At 40.0% G+C, this 23,374-nt stretch overlaps 1 protein-coding gene across 15 annotated transcripts in view; it reads left to right on the plus strand.

Moving 5' to 3' along the window:
* The window catches only part of POLG (DNA polymerase gamma, catalytic subunit), a 144,997-nt gene that overhangs the window by 90,447 nt on the left and 31,176 nt on the right, over positions 1-23,374 (plus strand). For 6 of the 15 annotated variants that reach the window (XM_085864401.1, XM_085864400.1, XM_085864402.1 and 3 more), the window contains one exon: positions 2,068-2,175. The gene's annotated coding sequence lies outside the window, so the exon portion shown is untranslated. Of the gene's footprint in view, positions 1-71; positions 388-410; positions 1,647-2,067; positions 2,176-14,929; positions 15,092-23,374 lie in introns of those variants that run through there. The other 9 variants (XM_085864408.1, XM_085864406.1, XM_085864410.1 and 6 more) reach the window with 5 other exon arrangements.

The following is a 23,374-nucleotide window of genomic DNA, read 5'->3' on the forward strand; positions in this document are numbered from 1 at the left end:
ACATATATATATATATATATATTTATTATAGATATACACACACTCATCAAGTTAATAATAACTTTTTTCAGGATTTGTGGTGGATCACGTGGTGTGGTCCTGCACATGTCTGGTGTTGGCTTCATGGTTAGGGTGGTGGGCTTGGGATCCTCAGATCCTGAGTTCAAATCCCCCTTGGCTGTTGAATTAATAGCAGGTGGGGTTGACTCTGCCTGTCATCCTTCCGAGGTCAGCACAATGAGTGCCAGCATGCTGGTGTCCTGCGTCGGAGTGGCGACCCGTCCAGGATTGTGCCCGATTGCTTTCTGAATTAGTTTGATTATTTGGGCATGAATCCTGTGCACTTGCATGCAGTTCATCATCAACGATTGTGGGCACTATCCAAAGGTTTTTTTTTTTTTCTTATAGTCTTCCAGGCTGTGGATATTTTAATGCTTTGCAGCTTGTGGTTTTCAAATATGATCGTGTTCAGTAATAGATGGTGTATTGTTCTGTAACGATTTCCTTCCATCCCTTTTACTCTGCCTCTGGCAATCCTTGTTGTGTTTGGTGGTGGTAAATCATTTCTGTAATGATTCCTGTTAAATGCTTGTATGTTGTTGGTCGACCTTTTATTGGCTAAAATTGGTGAGGCAGTTTTTTTATTTTTATTTTTCAGATTTTAAGATGAGGAAGGTGTTACTTTCTGTGAGCCACTCATTCATTGCCTTTTCCCTTTGGATGAGTTCATTAAATTAAGGGGGGTGAGCCACGTTATACCCATTGAAGCTTGATTCCCTTTACTTAGCACAGTAAAAACGAGTTGATTTTTTTTCTTCTTCCCATCGCTTCTGTATCATAACATCTCCATCCCAATACTCCCATCTGATTCAGTGTTTTTAAAGAGTGGAATGAGAAGTAATTCTGGCAGATCAAAATTAAACAAATACAGTATGTTCAATCATACTTGTGCAGGAAAAGAAACGTAAAAACATAGACGGATGAAATCTCAAAAAAAACAACCAAACAAGGTAGGAATGTACATCACATTACGATGACACAATACGACGCCGAAATTGTATTCTGGTTTAGCATCATGATATCTTTTGACGTCATTCCATCACAATCCCACAACAAAAGTGAAATGTCAAAAGATATGGTGCTAAACCAGAATAGGATTGCGGTCTTGTATTGTGGAATCATAATGTGGTGTCATTCCTATCTTGTTTGTTTTTGGGTTCTTTTGAAATTCCATCCCTCTATGTTTTTACAGTTTTGAAAATGTTTTTTTTTTTTTTTTGTTTCTGCAAGAAAAAATATTTTAAGTAATAAAATGCTTTATGGTTTTAAAAATATATTTTGTTACTTTGGTATGGATTAAATCCATATGTATTATTAAATTCTTCTAATATTTGTTTCAGGTGATTTGGGCGATGTTTCATAAATGTATCGCTTCTGGAATGGTGCTGTCAATTGTCCATCTTCCCCTCCCCCCCCCTCATGATCCTGGCCTTGTTTGGTTGAGTGCAAATTTTCGTTAGATTTATTTTCCGAATGAAACTATTAATGTTTTCGGTGTTTTTAAAGTTTGGGTTGTCAGCACTCGCCCAGAGACAAAGTAACTTCATCACATTGGAATCACCATCATGGCTTTAGCAGTCATTGAGGTAGGTTGGGCTGCAGTTTTTCATTGTATTGAGAGGGGAAGAATCATAATAAGAATAAGAAGAAGAAGTACAAAATGGTACTTTGGCAATGTATTTTGGCATCTTTTTAAGTCTTGGTAGTTCAGAAAACACTCGAGAATAAAAGTTGTGGCTTTTAAATGCTAATGACTTCACTCCATCGTAGTTTATGAGCATATCATTGTGTACACATTTGAATGTGTGCCATTTTGTTCCCCTTCTTTATGGAGTATTACCATACTCCATGATAAGGAAATGTTTTGTTTACAGTTTCAATCATTGTAATTCATCCATAAATAATTTACAGTGATATCATAAAGATGTGTGTTCTCCAGCCGATGATTATTTAATTATTTGCTACATTGATACAATTTGCTAATCGTTCCGACTTTTGCGTTGACAGGCCGGTGATTTTCTGTTCTCGTTTTTCACTGCTGATGTGGTTCTGACATTGGATTGTATCATTCACTGTGCCTATCACGTGCCTCGGTGTTTACTCGTGTTGCTGCAGGTTTGTACAGCACATTGCCATTTAGAACATGCATGGTTATCATTTCTCACTTGCTTTCTAATTGTTGCATTTTCATCATCAAATATATTCTGCTATAATATTTTGTGAAGGTAATCAAAAATATACCGCAAGTTGTCAAAGTGACATGAAATGTTTTTCCTAAATTTCACGAGTTTTCAGTCAGTTAGGGATCTTGAAATGAAGGTTGGAGGTGTTCATTCATTTCCACAAGGTCATTAAATGACTGCTTTTCTGTAGCTCATGATGCACAAAGCTGTTACTGGCAATTGGGTAGAATGTGTTGGTTGAAATAGTTGTTTTAATAACAGCTGTTGCCAACTAAGATTTGAATTGAATAAGTCCGAAACGGCGGCTTTTGGATTGGGTCTCGTCCGTCCGTCTGCAGCTGTTTCTCAGACATGTATTAACCAATTTTTTTCAAACTTGGAAAAAAGACAATACTTCATGGTATACATATGCACATCATTTTGTTTCGCGATTCTATCAATGATGGCCGACTGGCGGCAATTTTAGTTGTAAAACAGCTGATGTTGAACCATTTCTCAACTATCTAACCTCATTTCTAACTATCTAACCATTTCTTATACTACATTCCTCAACCATTTCTCAGAAATGCATTTACCGATATTATTCAAACTTGTCACGCAGATACGGAATGATGGCTCGCATATGCACGCCATTTTTCTTCCAGGATCAGGTCCAAGATGGCCGACTGGTGGCCATTTTGTTACTTGCTCAATCTTCCATGTCACATGACCATTAAAGCCTGTTGCACATACACATAAAACTTGTAAATATGGGCTAGCCCATTAACTCTGTTCAGCAAAATTACTAAAACCATGGGGGCTATGATATTTTATGTCTTTTCTCCTTGTTTTTGTTTATTTTGGACTTTCAGAGGGGTAGGACAAGTAATATAGGAGTGCATATGACAGAGTGGTCACTCATTCCAGGCAAAATCAAATGATCCTGCATAAATTGCGTATAGGGTGGTCAAAAGAGAGATATATATATATATATATATATATATATATATATATATATATATATATATATATATATATATATATATATATATATATATATATATATTCTCCCCACCCCAATTATTTTTTAACTCACTTCTCTTTTTTTTTATTACATGTATAGATAGTTGAGAATGTGTAGATAACAACAGAGAAAAATATTTATTACCCTTACACGAGAGATGAGTGTGCCCTGGTCAACAGAACAGAAGACATTTTCATTGGAAATCTACTTCCGAATGCACTCATTTAAGGACACTCAAAGAAAGTTCAATACCAATTTCAACTGCAGAGAGGCCCCATATAACCAAACGATGCATAAATGGATAAATAAGTTAAGGAAGGGAGGGTACTATGCTGTACCTTCATTCAAAATCCCAAGACAAGCAGTCGTTCAGGATGCAAGTCAGTGAGAACTCCCTGACGTCATTGAATGTGTCAGACAGTCAGTGGGCACCAGCCCGAAGAAGTCGGTCGACACACTGTCAAAGTCAGGAGTTAGGTGTGAAAAAGGGGATTCTGCTGAACATTTCCATAAGCACATGAAAATGTATCCCGACAGGATTCAAGTAATGTTTTATGCTGCATTTATGAAATCTCCCTCATAGTTTTTACATATATATTGATTCATGTAATTATATAGTATAGATTTTTGAATAAAATTTAAAGTTTTCACAACACTTTTCATGGGTCATCCTTTTCTCTTTTTCTTGACCATCCTCTACTTACAGAAATGACTCAAAATTTAGCAATTTTCGATCTCTCTTCTACAGCTGACATTGAAACAATTTAACAATGTCTACGAATATACTCACCTTTTCGAGTTGCAACCACATGGAAGTGGATCTCTGATCACATTGGCTGAGCAAAGTAGATATAGTAATGGCAGATTGTTCTCCCTGAATAACATAATGCACCCATCTGCTTGCAATTCATGGTGAGATTTGGTACTTGCTGAAACAAAATGTGCATCATCAGAATACATACTTTTTGTTGTTTGTTACAAGTGAATCCAAGCCACAAAAAGCCATTATTTTCAATCATGTGCACAAGTGTTGTTTCTTGGTTAGGTTATAAACTTGTTCATTCGGTAACTTTTATGCCAAGGTAAACCATCTCTGAGTTGTAAGGGTTCCCTGGTTCCCTTAAGCATTGAAGCTATGGCTTCACTGCTTGGCAACAATACTCTTGGTTCACTCACTAGGTGGAGACTCAAGACCAACTTGTAAGCTCGTGGGAAGCTCTTGGCACAGCCTTTAGGTGTTGCATTAAAGTAATCTCGTTTGATTAGCGTAGGTTGTTTTGAAGGCTGACTCAAGTTGATTTGTCGAATGTTGCGGTCTTGATACTGGTGATGGAGAAAAGCTATTCAGAAGGGGAAATGGCAGAGGAATGTGGACGGATGCTGTCGACGGTGTAGATATGAAACAAGAATGTAAAAAATTATTCCGAGAACTAGCTCATTCACCTACACTTCCCAAAGATACCATGAAATGGTTGACGTCCATTTACGCAAGTTCTAGCAGATGTAACTTCCTCCAAACTGCCATTATTGATGGTTGCAGTCAAGAATCAAACCTCAGACTAGACAACGATTTGAGTATTCTAATAACCAAGGTACTCTGCTGTTATTACCTTCGCTAGAGGAGAGGGTTTGCATTTGGGTCTGTTTGTCTGTCTGTCTGTTTGCCTGTCCACACAGAATGTGAGTGTGTATTAATTGCATTGGCACCCTAAGGCCCTTTATGACCCTTTAAGCCCATTGAGACCCCTAAGATCTGCAAGGCCCTTAAGAACCCAAACACCCTTTAAGACCTCAAAGACCCCCAAGTCCCTTTAAGACCCTTTAGACCCGATATACCCTGAGACCTCAAAGACCTTTTAGATCCTCTTAGACCCTTTTGAACCCCGAAGACCTTTAGACTCCTTTCTACTGTTTAGACCTTTTAGACCTTCACACCTTTCAGACCTTTTAATACCCGGTAGATCCCATTGACCTTTCGACCCTTTATATACGTTTTAAGACCCTTTCGACCTTTAAACTTTAAACGTTCAGACCATATGACCTTTACAACTTTTCAGACCTTTGACCTTTATAAATTTACAACAAGACCATTTCGACCTTTCATTTGCAAAAACAACCTTTCATTTAGTACATCCATTTATTTGCCACACAAAATGCACCACACAAAACAAGTCCTGGTGAGGGTCTGCAATCCCTGATTGCTCTTTCTTGTTTTCTTTGTGTAGATTGTCTCCAATAGTGACACTAACCAATTTAACTGTGTTTGCAACTGCAAAATGTATGTATGCTTTTTACGTGATTCCTACTGCAGCAGTCGCAGCAGTCGCAGCAGTCGCAGCAGTCGTAGCAGTAGCAGCAGCAGCACACATTTGATAAATGGAAAACTGTCCTGGCACTCCTAACCACATTTTTTGAAAGTATTTACACACTTGAGTGAATTTGAAAACCAGAAATACCCGCTCCCTCGGGAGCATTTGCAAATCGACCCCCCCCCTTCCAGCAAAGGAGTGGGGGGGGGGGGAGGGACTGTGTCCATTAGCTGACCCTGCATACCACCAATACAGATGGAAAATTTGGTGGAGATTGGGCCAGCCCTGTTTTTGAGATGCATAACATACAGGGAGTGGACAAAAAATGGAAACGCCAATAGAATGTCATGTAGTAGGGTGCGAGGTTACGACATGCATCCATGGAGTCAAGAAGCATCTGGTACGGTTCTATGGGAATGTGGCACCATTCTTCCACAAGGAAGTCTGCCTCTTAATAATGGATTTGAACTGCAGCCTGCTAATATATATATATATATATATATATATATATATATATATATATATATATATATATATATATATATATATATATATATATTACACACACACACACACACACACACACACACACACACACACACACACACACACACACACACACACACACACACACACACAGATGAGCCAAAACATTATGACCACCTGCCTAATATGCTGTTGGTCCTCCGTGTGCCGCCAAAACAGTGCCGACCCGCCGAGGCATGGACTCTACAAGACCCCTGAATGTGTCCTGTGGTATCTGGCACCAAAACATTAGCCTCAGATCCTTCAAGTCCTGTAAGTTGTGAGGTGGAGCTGCCGTGGATCGGACTTGTCGGTCCAGCACATCCCACAGATGCTCAATTGGATTGAGATCTGAAGAATTTGGAGGCCAGGGCAACACCGTGAACACTTACTTCATCATGGTCCTCAAACCATTCCCAAACAATGTGTGCAGTGTGGCAGGGTGCATTATACTTTTGAAAGAGGCCACTGCCAGCCATCAGGGAATACCATTGCCATGAAGGGTGTACCTGGTCTGCAATGATGTTTAGGTAGGTGACACGTGTCAAATTGACGTCCACTTGAATGGCCGGACCCAGGGTTTCCCAGCAGAACATTGCCCAGAGCATCACACTTCCTCCTCTGGCTTGTCGTCTTCCCACAGTGCATCCTGGTGTCATCACTTCCCCAGGTAAATGGCGCACACGTACACGGCCATCCACATGATCTAAAAGAAAACGGGACTCATCAGACCAGGCGACCTTCTTCCATTGCTCCAAGGTCCAGTTCCGACGCTCACATGCCCATTGTAGGCGCTTTCGACGGTGGACAGGGGTCATCATGGGCACTCTGACCTGTCTGCGGATACGCAGACCCATACGCAGCAGGGTGCAATGCACTGTGGATTGTGACACATTCCTCCCGTGACCACCATTAAAATTTTGTGTGAAAAAAAATATATATACAGTAGACTAGGCATAAGTTGTCACCATCGGGACCGAGAAAAAAAGTGACGACTTAGAAATGTGACGACTTACGCATATGCGAACATTCATGATGACTGTGGGGTGAAGGATGAAGTCGCGTGTGGCCTGGACACATATGTGTGAGAGCCGGCTATTGTACCAAAAGGAAAACACAATCCTCGGGGCATAGGTGGGGGTGAGTTGGAAAGTGATCAAGCAAAGATGGAATTCATGAATCAGTTTATCAAAAGTAAAGATAATGAACAACTCTGTAAGACAACTCGTATACCATCGGTGATGGTATAGTGACAAATGACATGACACACAGTCATCGTGGTGATGATTACCACTCAATGCCTATGTGTAAGTGAGTGCGGTAATGTACAAAACAAGCCAATATAAAACCATGATCGGACTTCAACACTAAGCTCGATTGATCCTTTACTTCTTCGCGAAGTAATCCGTTATGTTTGACTGCCTCAAACTCTTGGGCATCTGGTGCATGAGAAAGGATTCAAACTGGTCATTGTATTCCATGATGTTGGCTGGGCAATCCTCCACCGAAAGACAGTATCGGCCGAATCGGCCGAAACCGAATATTTGGCTGAGCCGACATTTGCCGAAACCAGATGATTAGCGCGTCATCGACATCTTCAAAGGACACACATTTCACGCATTTCACACTTCCCACCGGCCTCACGATCTTCTCCACTTGTCCAAACATCTTGCCCTTATTCTTCAAGATATCGTTCAATGTCTGCCGTTTGATGTCCAACTTCTCAGCTATGTCTGTTTTCTTCATCAGTGGATTTGCCTCGCAAAACTGGATAATGTCGTATTTTTCTTGGTAGGTTTTAGTTGTAAGCTTACGCTTAGTCGCCATTGTCCTGCCTGCAGTGCGATCAACGTGTGTACGCAGTTATAAATAGCCTATCACTGGCGGTGTAAACCAATGAGCGAGCATCACGATTCCATGAAATCGGGCTTCTCATGAGGCAGCAGTTCCGTGTGACGAGTTAGGAGTGGTAATTTACTTGAGTTTCCATTATATATATATATATGTGGTGTTGGATTTATTTACTTATTTATTGTTAAACATCTTTATTGACAAGGGTACAACAATATCTACACGATAAAAGGAGCCTTGCGTGCATCTGAGTTCCACCCATTGGTTGGACAGTTCACCTGACTCCATCCACAATTTCTTTACTCTGCCTGCCATTTTGGTGGTTACTGCTATGCAAATTCAAAGACTTCTTTGAAGCTGTCATATTCACAATTGCCATGCCCTCTTTAAAAGTTTTCCCTTCAGTGTAAATCAATCAAATTGACAGTTGATAGGATTTTGAGCCGATAGGTATCACGGTCCTTGTGAAGATAGATGGGCCTCAGCGATCAGGCAGCATTCTGTTGTTTATGCACCACCCAAATAACTATGTGGCATTCTCTCAAGCAACGCTTTTGCTGCAGAGGTTACGCAGGCCCTTGCTATTAAATCCGAATATTTTCTTTTAAAATTGAGTTAGACAGGTGACCGTGATGGGTTTCTGTGACGTTTGTGTTGGCATGATAGGGAAGCGGAGAGCGTTAAATGTTCTGCTGTTTCGATGTGGGAATCCCCGTTTGCTTTTAGGAGCAGGAGGAGGGTTTGGAGGGAGTGTGGTAGAGTAAAGATGTGACAGATTTGGAAGGCTTTCAGGGTGGAGAGGATAACGTCTGTCGGTAGGGGGGAGGGGGAGGTTGTTGAGGAGGACGAGTTGTAGTTGGGCAGGATGGGGCAGGAGTGGTTGAGAAGTTGTGGGAGGGGGGAGGTTTAGGTCTTTTGGTGTGGAGGGAGGTGTTGAGGATGACGAGTTTTGGTGGGGGGTGAGGGGGAGGGGAGGTGTTGAGGACGACGAGTTCTGATGGGGGAGGAGAGGTTGAGAAGTTATGGGGGGAGGTTTAGTTATGGTAAAAGCTTGAAGTGGGGAGGGGATTAATGCCTTCGGGTTGGAAGGGGGAGGGGTGAGGACTTGTAGTTGTGGGGGTGTGGAGGGGGATTCATTTTTGTAGTTTTCCTTGGGCAGGCACCTTTGCAAATTTCGTTGCTCGAATCCTTTTTCAGTTCCCCGACAAGTGTCCACAATGTTTTCACTCCTAGCTGTGCTTACCTCATTGAGCCTTGGCATTGCTGGTAGTTGGTTGAACAGGACTATTGTGATTGCTAAAACCAACTATCAGTGGCCTCATTTGGACAGTATTCATGGATTTTACAACCGTCAGTGGCAACGAACGTAAGGTTGTTTTTTTCATCCTGAAATTTTTATGTAATAAGTGTTTTTTTTTGTTGGTTTTTTTTTTTTTTGCTGTTTTGTGAACAGAAAACGCTTAAAAAAACAAAAACAAAAGATTATGCAGCTATTTCAAGACGTACTTGTCCATTTCAACATGTAGTTTTTGTCCACTTGCAATCCATTTATTGTAAAGCAGTATAGCGCAAGGTACATGAACGTATGGTACGCTCCATGAATAAGCGGAACTGCGTTTGTTATGCAATTCATTTAGAACTTGCTTTCCAAGAACAAAAATGGTGCCCCCTCAACTCGAAGATTAGTAATGGGTTTGATTTAATTCTCGACTATTTGAAGTTGAAGTGACAACAGCATGGATAAATAAAACCAAAGGAAGGTTTGTTCAGCAGATAACAAATTTGGTTGCCCGTCAGGCTGGCAACCAGCAAGGTATGATTGTCTGACAAAAGTGTTCTGGTTGTCTCTGGACGTCGGATGACCTATTTTGTGAACCCAGAAGTTAAAAGATGTCAAGGCCTTCACATATGTTGGTAGCTGCATTGATCCAACTGGTGAAATCGATGGTGAAATTGATCATCACACGAGTAGGAAGCCCATGGTAAAACTTCTATGATATCATTTTTTTTTTTTTAATTCTTGCACTGTTTGAAAGAGCTCAAAACTGGGAGGTTTAATAAGGAATATCTTGGGTTGTTGTATGATGCAACTGGAGCTTCAAGAAAAGAAGAGAGTTGTTCATTTTCATGTGCAGCTTCATTAGCTTTGATGTTTCTTGCCTACCCCCATTGGCGAAAATCGATGTTGCTTCTGTGTCTTCTTTTGCGCTCACGGTCTCTTGTGGTAGGGCTTGTAGCTCGAGCTCATTTTCGTGGTCTTCCAGGCATGGGTTGATATTCGCGTGTCTTCATATGATTGCATAATTGTTGGTGTCATACCCCTTGGGTTCACGTTCTGTGGAAGAGTGAAGAGACGGCAAAGCTTGGGAGTCTGCATACAAGGGTTTAATTCACGATGGCGACTGCAGCAGAACGCTGAGTCACGTGATCCACCCGCCATGCCCATGTCGAAGGACAGCATTACTTCCGTTTTACTGTGTGCTAAATTGAACGAACCAGTGTTATGATTTTCTCGTAGTTTGGATTAATTTGAAGCAACTTTTATGTAATTTGTTGTGTGCGAGAGCATTATCTTGTTTTGGGGGGTGGGTGGGAGGAACAGACAGACAGCGTTAGCCGATTCGATTTCTTGTATTGGGTAAATTTTAAAATTCTAAAATCATATTTCTTAACAGCAAATGAAAAAATTTTGATAAAAAAAATTGGGAGTGACTGAAGCAGCTGTCTGTTGCCTTATACACCACCTATGTTAAAATTTTAGTCCCATTGATGTATAAATTTTAATTTTCCCATCGGTTTGGATTAATTTGAAGCATCTTTTGTTGACCTTTTTTTTTCTCTCCAAGGAGCATTTCTGTGTTTCATGGTGGGACAGACAGACAGACAGATGGCATGAGCCATTTACATGCATACGTATATATATATATATATATATATATATATATATATATATATATATATATATATATATATATATATATATATATATGTATATAGATATATGTATATAGATATATGTATATATGTATATAGATATATGTATATATGTATATAGATATATATGTATATATATATATATATATATATATATATATATATATATATATATGTATATATGTATATATGTATATATGTATATATATATATATATATATATATATATATATATATATATATATATATATATATATATATATATATATATAGATATTGTTACGAATTTCGCCCGCCCGGCGTGCGATCGGTCACGTAACTCAAATCGCGACGCGTCGCCCACCGGAACGTACAATTCAGTCGTGACCCTCTTGGAACTACCGCCAAGGAGCTAGCCACGGGTGCGGGTTTAACCTCACCACAACCCAGCCCGCATTCTACCCGCATGAAATCGGGTGAATCGCCGAATATCGATATACCGAGGAGTTGTACCACGCCGCAGGTCGACTCCGGACACGAACCGCTTAAGCGGCTTGTTCCGAGCTGCAGGGATAACTGAGCAGAGTTATCGCCGACCTCGACGGTTCAGATTATTTATTGGGTGTCTACACCCACTACCAATCCCTTACGTGATGCAAGATGGGACTTTCAAACAAAGGAAAGGACGCAACAAAACGGGAAACAGTTCGACAGGCAAGTAGTTTATTACACACGCAGACAAGGCACGTATTTACAGCCATACAGTGAAAGCAAGCATGTATATACAGTCATACAGTAAAAGCAAGCAAAAGAGTTACCACCGAATAAAGCAATGCACAAGCACTTATTCAGGTTTACTTAAATGACTGGCGCCACACACACATTTAAACAAAAAGCAAATAAAAGCCACCCTCACAGGCAAGGGGGCAGACAGGTCCGTGGACCAAATGGACGTGGGACCTGGGTGAGCGGCCAGGTCCACGAGACCGAAGGGGTCTTACCCGCGCCCTCGTGGCGCGATGGCGGGCTAGCCGCAGTGTCAGCGTAACGTGCCTGACTCCGTGCCCCCGGCGTGGTCGGTGAGCTCCTTTAGGCGTGCGTTGCGCAGGCACGTGTTGGTCGGTCGACACTACGGTTGTTGTGGGGAATGGACGAGGTTACCGCGCTATCTCAGCGCGGGTGGGGGGAATTGCTGATGCTCGGGGTGGAGAGAGGGGAATGGTGGACGCTCCGTCCCACTGGCGGGGCCTTGGGACCGCACCGCCTCCGGCGAACTCTCACCCCTGAGCCCTCTTCCACGTCACTGCTTCACTCCGTGACTCGTCCCTCGACCCCGCAATGACAACCTCAACGACGACCTCCGTCTTCACTCGACCAGCCAGCCCAACACAGCACCACGCGAGTTGCCTTGTGCTCGCGTCTTTATAGACCGGGGGAGGAGCGTGTATGTAAATCAGCGGATCAAAACGCGCTTGGAGGTGGGGCCACGCCACCCTATGTTCAGCCATTGGTCGGGCAAAAAGGGGCGTGAGCCTCCCCTGATCCGATTTCCCTCCTAAAAGGAGTCCACATGCATCGTACTTGGGGGTGGGGCCACACCGCCCGCCGCTTGCCCATTGGACGGAGAAAAAGGGGGCGTGAGCTTCCCCTGATCCGATTTCCTCTCCCGTAAAGGCATCCATTTGTACTCGCGGCCGACGCGTTCGGCAAGAATCCCCGAACGGGCCCTGGGCAGCACGACGTTCGGTGTTGACAGGTGGTGTGGTGGATGGTTATGGAAGGAGAAAGGCGAAGGTGGTGGGGGGTTTGCTGTGGTGGTTTGGTTGTTGGCGGGCGTCGTTTGAGAATGGCGGTGAAGCGATGTTTGCGGGATGGAGTTGTGGTGGTAAAGAGGCGAAGGTGGCGGTGTTTGAGTTGTTGGGGGATTATTGGTCCAAAATAACGATAGAGAAAGAAAAACGGCTTACTCAAAGCGTCGCAGCCCGGATGAATCACACATATTTCCTCTAAACAACGTGTGTGGACTAACTACACATGAACTTATCGATATATCTAACCTGAGGACCTTTCTGGTGTATTGCACATTTCCACAGCCATAACACTATATATATATATATATATATATATATATATATATATATATATATATATATATATATATATATATATATATATATATATATATATATATATATATATATATATATATATATATATATATTCTATATCTCTCTCCTCTTCTTCTTCTTTCGGCTGCTCCCTTTTGGGGTCGCCACAGCGGATCATCCGTTATGATCCACATAGTGATTTGGCACAGGTTTTATGCTGGATGCCCTTCCTGACGCAACCCTGGTCGCCTCGTATGACACAGGGATATGGTACACCTATTTTAACCAGGGTATACACCGGCCCAGTACACTGGTACTCACTTCGCCAACCTTGGAAGGATGACAGGCTGAGTCAACTTCCTGGTGTGTATTAATTCAAGCCACCAACGGGGCTTGAACTCAGGACCTTTTGGATCCCAAGCCGCTACACTAACCACTACGCCAACACCAGGCTTGTATATATTCTATATCCACTATACTAAAAAATAGAATATGTTTGTATGTATGTTGTTTGTTTGTTTGTTTGTTTGTTCGTCCTTTATAGGCGGCCGAACCGTTGGATTGAATGAGATGAAACTTGGCATGAGTGATCCTTGGGGAGTGAGAACGGACATGGGGGGGGGGGGGGGTGTCAAGTTCAAGGTCAAGGGGTCAAGGTCACCGGGTAACTTCAAGTTCTCAATTTCATCCGATCGAGACGGGAACAACGCCATTCGACAGATAATCAAAATTAAATGACACAGCTCATTGACGACATTCACTTCCGACTTCCGGTTTTCAAGTTATGATGTCATAAATTGACTAAAACGTCAATTTTTCATTTTTGTTTGTCCTTTATAGACGGCCAAACCGTTGGATAGAATGAGATGAAACTTAGCATATGTGATCCTTGGGAACGGACATAAGGGGTCAAGGTCAAAGGTCACGGGGTCAAAGTCACCGGATAATGTCAATTTCTCAATTTCATCCGATCGAGACGGGACCAACGCCATTTAACAGATAATTGTACCCGCCCATGGGCGGATTCTTTGCTAGTATATTAATAAAACTCTCATATATATATATATATATATATATATATATATATATATATATATATATGTATGGATGTATGTTCCCGAAATACAGCCAAAACGGTACACGATAGCGCAAAATTTTTCGGCCCACCTTACTCACCATTCTCCTGCATTGTGCAGTATCAAGTTTCCTTCAAATCAGGCAATGAAAAAAAATATTAAAAAATCAATTCCCGATTCAGTGAAGTACTCTTCGGGAGAATTTGATCAATGCAAACAACCTCAGCGGCATAGTTCGCTGGAGCTATCTTTTTTGTTTTTGTTTTTTTTGAAATGATTTTTTTTTATCAACCGCTGTCACAGTGGGAACCCAACGGGTTCACGGGTCTTCTAGTGTGTGTATATATATATATATATATATATATATATATATATATATATATATATATATATATATATATATATATATATATATATATATATATATATATATATATATATATATATATATATATATATATATATATATTATAATATAATATATATATATATATATATAATATATTATAATATATATATATATTATAATATATTATAATATAATATATATATATATATATAATATATTATAATATATATATATATATATATATATATATATATATATATATATATATATATATATATATATATATATATATATATATATATATATATATATATATATATATATATATATATATATATATATATATATATATGTGTGTGTGTGTGTATAAATGGGAAACCTCGTCATGTCTCAAAGCGATTCATGAATTGTTGGAAAAGCGAGAACATCAGCTATAAGCCAGTACCAAAATGAAACGATACAACAGCAATTTTGTCTCAACACTTGTGAGAAAGAAGACTTGCATGGCTTGGACATATAATATGCTTACCAAGCACACAAATCTCCTCCCAGACTTTGATATGGCATGCACATGGAAGGAAATTGAGAGGAAGACCTAAAACATCCTGGGAATACACCATAAACAGAGACCTCCAGGGAACTACAGTCTCCTACTACAAACTTGGAATGGTTCGGCAAAGACATTGTGTGATGGAGATCCTTTGTTGCCTCCAAGTAAGTAAATATTCTCCCTCATCCCCCTCCCCCCTTTCACCCATTCCTCTTCAAACAGTTCATGTAATTATATACTTTGTAGAAAATCTTAACGTTGATAATGCCAACATTAAAAAATACATTTGTGGATACTATAGACCATTCACAGTTTTGCCCTAAAGATTGCATCGATTTCATTATTCCCACTCAAACATAATATGGAATATAAATTCCATGCAGCGTGATTTCGTGAGCTCTCCATTAGATTTTGACACCGACTTCTTCATAGATGACCTCAAGCAAACTGAAACTGAAGTAAATATATTCTGAATTGATCTGCGTGATCAATCAACTATATTTCTAAAGCTGCTGGAGTCGTTGGTATTGTAGCTTTTCTGCTTAAGAAGTGCTGTCCTGAAATAGCTTTTATCCTGGCATTTATTTTCCACATGTGCTTGTCGAAATCATTCTTTACATCTTACTTTTGTAGTGCCAGCATTGCATACAAGATAGGTGAGAAGATCAACCCCAGCAACTATCACCGCATTAGTCTTTTTTTTCCCCCCATTCTGAGTAATGTGCTTGAAAGTCGAATCAATAAACTACTCTGAAAACCATTTAGAAGATAATGCTCTGCTCACTGACTTCAGGTATAGTTTTTCACTACTCTCACTCAATTGCTGATCTCTCTTATCCGTTGCAGGCGAGTGGCAATTTTTTTTTAGATTTAAACCCTCCCTCGTTACACATTGTTTTCCACATGATTTTGTTAATGTGATGTGTATTGGTCACTTTTAGCACTGTTGTACACTCTGCAAGTGGTCATCAGTGGAGAAATAACCTGTTGCCATGGTAAGCATGCTATATTTGGATAAAAATGACAAATTAACATGATTCCGTATTATTGATTTAGAAGATCAATCAAATCAAGTAATGGTTCAAAACAAATCATTTGACAGTGATTTCTTCTCTGGTGTGTGTGCTCATATATAAATAAATATATATATATATATATATATATATATATATATATATATATATATATATATATATATATATATATATATATATATATATGTGTGTATATATATGTGTATATATCTTCTTCTTCTTCTTCTTTCGGCTGCTCCCGTTAGGGGTCGCCACAGCGGATCATCCGTTATGATCCGCATAATGATTTGGCACAGGTTTTATGCCGGATGCCCTTCCTGACGCAACCCTGGTCACCTCGTACGACACGGGTATATATATATTTATATATATATATATATATATATATATATATATATATATATATATATATATATATATATATATATATATATATATTCAACCTTCTGGATCGTCAAGGTGTGGGAGGAGATACTGTCAGACATCATCAAAAGTGCATTTCTGAAATGTTGCATCTCCTTTCTCGAACGAAAAAAAAATCCTCTTTATAATATTAAAAAATAAGAAAGAAAAATAAAAACTTCTTGGTATCCTCTCCTCTCCTCTTCAACTTCTTGAAATTATGAATGACTGTTCGACAAAATTTAGCAGACATGGGAGTAAGAATGTTGATATCTCCATCAATTTTTTATTTACAAAGTTAATATACAAACCTGTTTAGATCTAGATGAGAAAATATAATGATCAATACATCCATTTATTTTGAGAGTGAGAAACAGAGGTACAGATAATACACGGCCATGGTTTATACACTTGAAAATACGGTATTACGGTGCCTATAGAATGTCTACACCCTTTTCAAAATTTTCACCTTTTGTTGCCTTGTACAGTAGGTCAGGTCAGGTATGGGAGTATACACTAGAGCAGTGCGTCGCTGCATCCACTTTCTTCTGGTACTCCAGGGGCCTCCGTCTGGCCACCCCCCAGGCAGATGCCTGGCCCATCCCCATCTCCTTGAGATGCTGAACAAACTGCTGCAACCACAAGGCACGTGGTCGGCCCATTGGCCTCCTCCACTCATGAGCCTCCCCCGCTGAGAAAATCTGGCGAGCATGATCAGCGTCTGGAAAATGAGCCACACGTCCATGCTGATGCTCACGGACTACGCAGGTAACAAATCTCATTTCAGTCTCTCTCAGTAACCGCTCGTTGGACACAAAGTCCGACCAGGATAGCCAATGATTCTCCGAAGAGACCTGGAACCAACGTAATTAAGTCTCTGTCTCAGATCCCTGGTCAGAGTCCAAGTCTCACATCCATACAGCAAGACTGAAAGTACCAAGGACCTGAAGACTCAGACTTTCGTACTCCCGCACAGGTACCGACAGCGCAACACCCCATGATCTATTGAATCTATGACTCCGGAGGCTGGACCTAGACGTCTACTGACCTCTGGCTCACATCCAGCAGACATGAATATCGCTGTCCGATGTCATGCAACATTTCCATGGATCACTCGGAGTAGTTCGAAAAACATTTTTTGTTTTTGTTTCCATTGTAATTGTAATGCAGTGGGTTTTTTGTGTACAGTCAAGGCTCGTGGCATAGCTATAACACCGAATGGCTCATGACGCAACGTGACAAAAGGAATAGTCCAGAGAGAGAGGGTGGGGGTGGGGGGAATCAACAGTGGAGTTGACGGCCAAAATCGAGGGAGACTTTTACAAACAATGGGTGTGGGGAGGAAATTCCTATCAATTCTGTAAACAGGAAAATCATTCCGCACAGGATGCATGCATGCATGGAGCGTACAAGAATTCGATGGATATCAATGGAAACTCAGGAAGGAAAAACTGGGAATTTGGAAGGAGGAAGTCTTTGGGTGGGAGTTAACCAGGATAGAAAAGATCATGGTTTTGGATTGGGGATGATCTGAGATGGTGGTGAACAACAATCTTGAAGACCTGGAGGGAAGAATGGGATTGAAGAAGATGTGGAAGTTGGTTCCAAAGAGTGGGAAAGAGAAGGAACGAATGAGTGGAGGAGTTTCGTGTATAAAACTGACAAAATGTCATTTATGCAAATTTTTAACATGAAAATTATCTGATTTGCATTTTCAGTTCATAGCTCATATGCCCGATTCCATTAACTTTCATTTGAGCCATCATTTACATTCCTTGGTTAAGTATGTCAAATTTGAGATCATGTAATGTTTTTTTTATTCCTGGCATGCTATAAATTACCCCTGTTGCCATGGAAACTGCCAATTTATAACCTTAGGCACCACTTGGCAACACTACAACAGGGATAACGTTAAAGCCTTTAAGCTGAGATGTGAAGGATTAATTTAAGCACTGTTGTAAATTTCTGTAGAGCGGAGGATTAAATTTAAAATTTAGCCCTGTCTGATTTTTACCACCCACCTATTACTGATCATTTCAGTTATGCTTCCAATCTTCGGTGAGGGAGAAGCTCGGGTGATTGTTCTTAATATCCCGACTGATGATTTACTGTTTGGCAAAGAGGTCTACTGCACAAACTAAAGTCCAACTCTGTCTGTGGTCATGCAGTTTCTTTGGTCACTTTCCTCTGAATACCATTCTGTGTCAAGGATGGTATGCTCAGAGATGCATTACTGCCTGCCTGTCTGAGCACACACTGTCCATCAGACAGAGCCTTTTAAACCACCTATCCCATCTGTGTTAAGGTTATGATTGTTAGAGATTCGATGGTGTCCTAATTGAGCCATTGTGTATGGTACCCTGTGGAAATGATCACGACATCATTAGATTGGAGTGCTTCGATGGTGATATGGCACAGGCATGATGGACCTAATGGCCTCCTACTGTGCTTAAGTTTCTTATTTTTATTCTGCCTACATTTCCTCTATACCATACAGTATTTGAAAAATTACTGTGAAGCCCTTAAAACTTTGGGATTTTCTAACTTTTGGGGGGTGGTGGGTGTGGTGGGTGGACAAAGTAGAAATCCATGAAGCCTACTTTCACACCATTGCATGCTCATTAAAATAGGGAAAACGAACTGAAAGGTGTTTTGCAAGGCTTGCAGTGACATGGCCCATGTACTCCATTAGAGGGGAATGAGTGAGGTCCGCCTTAAAAAGCTAATAAATGGATCATTAGATTGTGCTCCTGGGTGTTCATTCCAGGCTGAATGTGCTACAATGAAGTCTGATTGCCCTTGCATTGGGGTTTTGGTGGTCGGGGTTGTGGGGTTGGAGGAGGCATTCTGCCATCGTGTCTGAACCAGCTGAATCAATGTTTCGTGTTCTAATAAAGGCATTTTGTGTGATAATAAGATCCCCAGAGTTTTCGGGTATGAGCCAACTGCCGCTCAATGCACCCCTTCCTTCCTTGTTTACTTTCTTTTCATATGAGAAGTTGGAAAGTATGCATTTGCAGCAAGTGGAGATGTTGCTGTCTGCAGCAGCAATGATTGCAGCAAATGTGCATTTGCTGCAATCATTGTTGCAATCACATTAGACTTTTTATATTTCCAAATTACAATGCTCACATGCTTCAGCTCTTGAAAATACAGAAGAGCTGCAGTGTTGAACATACACTTCAAAGCATGTGAATGTTGAAAGAATGAAGTGACTTTCCACATGAAAGGTATGTGGAGGTTGTGCTGTTTTGGATGTTCTGGAAATCATTAAGATGACAAAGGTGCCCATCAATATGCTCTCTCATGTGTACTTAAAAGTAAAAGCGAAGTTGTATTTCAAAAATGAAAATACTGGCTTTGATCATGATCAAAATATTCACCAACTATCATTTTATGATGAAACTGCCTGATTAACCTGTAAATGCAACTTCCTTCCTCCTCCCCAGTAGTATACAGATTGTATAAGAACTTTAACATTTCAGAAAAAAAATAACAATTAAACAGCAGACAGATGTGCGATGTTGTGTTCTAATACCTAACAGATGGAATTAGCATGTGATGGAATGAATGCACATCATCAGTCAGCCGTTATCCATAAGGCAGTGCAGAACGACAAGGCAAAATACTTTTTCAATGTATATAGTCTACATTTTATTGAGACACCCTGTAAATGCAGTCATGTTTTACCAAATCAAACCATTTCTCGGCAAGAACGGTGCTCGGTGGAGCACATATTCCTGCCAGACTGAACAGTTTACATTTTGTATCCCACTGATAGGCCATATCTGCATCTGGATCTTAACCAAAATTGATTCGGCTTGTTCTTCTCACCTACCAAACTCCACCAAGTTTTGTCATAACCCGTCCACAACTTTTTGAAATATCGTGCTCTGTCGTTTTTGGCGCAAACTTTCAATTATGAAGAATCACTTTAAAAATAGAGTTCATAGAACATGATACTCCATGCAGTGTTTAAGTATGTACTTCAATTTCAATAAAACAATGATTTTAAAGATAGTTAAAATAGCAATCCGGAAGTTTTGCGCTATTGAAACAGTCTAATTTCTAATACATCACCCTTTCGTACATGACCCAGTACTACAAAACTGGAGGTTCTTGTAAGTGTGATGAAAGCAATTTGTGTTGTCGTGTTCAAGCATAAAATTCAATTGAAATAGAGGTTTAAAGAGGTTTCAAGGCGAACAAATAGATTAATTCCGGGGTTTAGCACCATTTTACACAGCGTCTATTACACCGCCCTCGCTAACCCGTTACATTCGTTATTTGTAACTGTTGTATATGTCCTTTGTGACATCCTTAAATATAGTAAGTTGCATAAGTTTCCTGTTTGGAATTATTTTCAATTTTGTTTGGATTGCAAGGCAGGCAAACAGAGTAAAAGTATTACCTCACTCCTCTCTACAACTGTGCGATTGGGACAAATTCAGAGACAAAGTACTGTTCAAAGGTATGTTTGTCTTCCGAGTCATGCTCCAAATATAACATTCAATTTGAATACATTGTTCCTCGATCATAAACTGATAGGACGGATGAACGGAAATGAACCAATTGCTTAACCCCGCTTTTTACTTTGCATGTGCAGAATATTTATTGTATCCGGATCCGGATCCTCACTAAAATGTAATCAATTTGTCCTCGTCACACACCAAACCTGGCCATCAACTTTTGTCCTCATCCATCCATAATGTTTTGAAATATGCTATATACCATTTTGGCCCTATCTCTCAATGATGAAGAATCACTTAAAACAAGTAGCGGTACATTCGTAGTACTCCATCCCCATGCCAAATAAATAATTATATCCTCTAGCACTCGACATTGCAATGGCGCCCGGCAATGCCGCCGTGCAGCACGTGAAGACAGAATTGGGAGGGAGCGGTGCACTTCTGAGGTGAATATGTACAAATAATACTTACTCGCCATGCAGCATATGGAGACGGAGTTGGAGTGAGCGGTGTGCAATAATTGATTGATTCAGTGATTAATTGCATAATTAAAATATATCATAGTAAAATAATTGATTTCTCAATCAGTTAGCGAATGGTATAGCTAAACTACCGCCGTTTCATCCGAATCTGCAACTTTTTGAAAATGAAGTAATTCATCGAAAAATGAATAATTAATTGATTAATTGATTGATCGATAAATCAAGAAAATACCCTTTTAAAGGCAAATCACTTGTTCACTGCCGTGTCCAAATATCAGCTTTCAAGCTCAAAGGGTGCCCGAGATATTGCCCAAAATGAGAAATAAAATAAATATGGAATTAATAAATCGATAATAATTAAGTAATTAATCAATTAATTGATTAATCAAAAAACAAAAAAATAACTTTTTTTGCCAAAGCACATCTTCACTTTTGTCTGCAAATTTAATCCTAGCTCAAAGAATGGCTGAGATATCGCCTGGACAAACAAACAAGAAAACAAACAAACGGAGTGAAAACTGAGTTCTCCCTTCCTTCGTTGGCCAGTGATGACGTCATGTATTGCCTGGATATGAAATTAGGAAGGAGCCGTGTACAAAAATTATGGTATCCGGATCCATAAAGGTCTTGTGGTTGGTTATTGGGGGCCAAGAACGGCACTCGGTCGAGTGCCTACCTCATTCAGGCTGAACAGTTGTACCGATTCTTTCGGTGCCCATCCACAGGTGTGCGACGCTGTGGCCATGTGGCCGACTCCTTCCCAATTCCATATACAGGTGATGCATGATGTCATCGCCAGGCACCGAAGGAAGGGAATACTCAATTTTTACTCTGTTTGTTTGTTTTCTTGGTTGTTTGTTTGTTTGTTTGTCCGGGCGATATCTCAGCCATCCTTTGAGCTAGGAAACTGATATTTGGGGATAAAAGTGAAGATGTGCTTTGGCAAAAATGTAATTTTTTTATTAATCAATTAATTGATTAATTACTTAATTATTATCGATTTATTATTTATTTTATTTCTCAGGCTGGCAATATCTCAGGCATATTTTGAGCCAGGAAGTTGATATTTGGACATGACAGTGACAGGGATTTGGCTATAACAGGTATGTTTGATTTATTGATTAATCAATTAATTATTATGTCTGGTGTTGGCTCAATGGCTCGAGTGGTGGGCTTGGGATCTTCAGGTCCTGAGTTCAAATCCTGCTTGGCTGTTGAATTAATACCATGTGAGGTTTGACTCAGCCTGTCATCCTTCTGAGATCAGCAAAATGAGTACCAGCTTGCTGGTATTCTGCATCGGAGTGGCGACCCGTCCAGGATTGTGCCCAATAGCCCAGGAGACTGCTTAGGCAGCACCATCGCTCTGCACAGAGTATGGTCCCAATGGATGGATGGAATTAATTATTCCTTTTTTCGATCAATTACTTAATTTTCAAAAAGTTACAGATTCTGATGAAACGGTGGTGGTTTAGGTGTGCTATTCGGCAATTGATTGAGAAATTTATTTTTTGATGATTATTTATTTATTTTAATTATGCGATTAATCAATCAATTATTGTACACCATCCCCTCCCAATTCCGACTCCATGTGCTGCAAGGCAGCATCGCCGGGTGCTGAAGGCGCCCCTGCGATGTCGGTCGCTGCTGGATTGTATTTATTTATTTTGCATGGGGTGGTGTACTTTGTACCGCTACTTGTGGGTTTTTTTTTTTGTATACAGTTTTGTATATGTACATTTTTGCATCCATTTTTTTCCAACTTTTAAAATCTTTATTTTATTTCAATTATATTATCAACTTGAACATTGTTGAACGCAAATCACCTTTTGACACTTTGAAAACACTTCCGTTGATCAATACTTGGACAAAATATTATGGAATTTTATGTCGTCATGACCAATCAAATTTGCCAATCGTTGACCCCACCCATCTCTGTTTCTTACAACTTCTCGGATTAATGTGTTCTATGAACTGCAGTTGGTACTTGCATTTCATTTATATCTGAATAATAGCTTGTCTCTTATCTTAGCGATGCACACATTATGATCTCTTCACCT

The sequence above is a fragment of the Eptatretus burgeri genome, chromosome 18, assembly GCF_056783735.1.
Source record: "Eptatretus burgeri isolate ZD-2024b chromosome 18, Ebu_testis_v1, whole genome shotgun sequence".
NCBI lineage: Eukaryota > Metazoa > Chordata > Myxini > Myxiniformes > Myxinidae > Eptatretus > Eptatretus burgeri.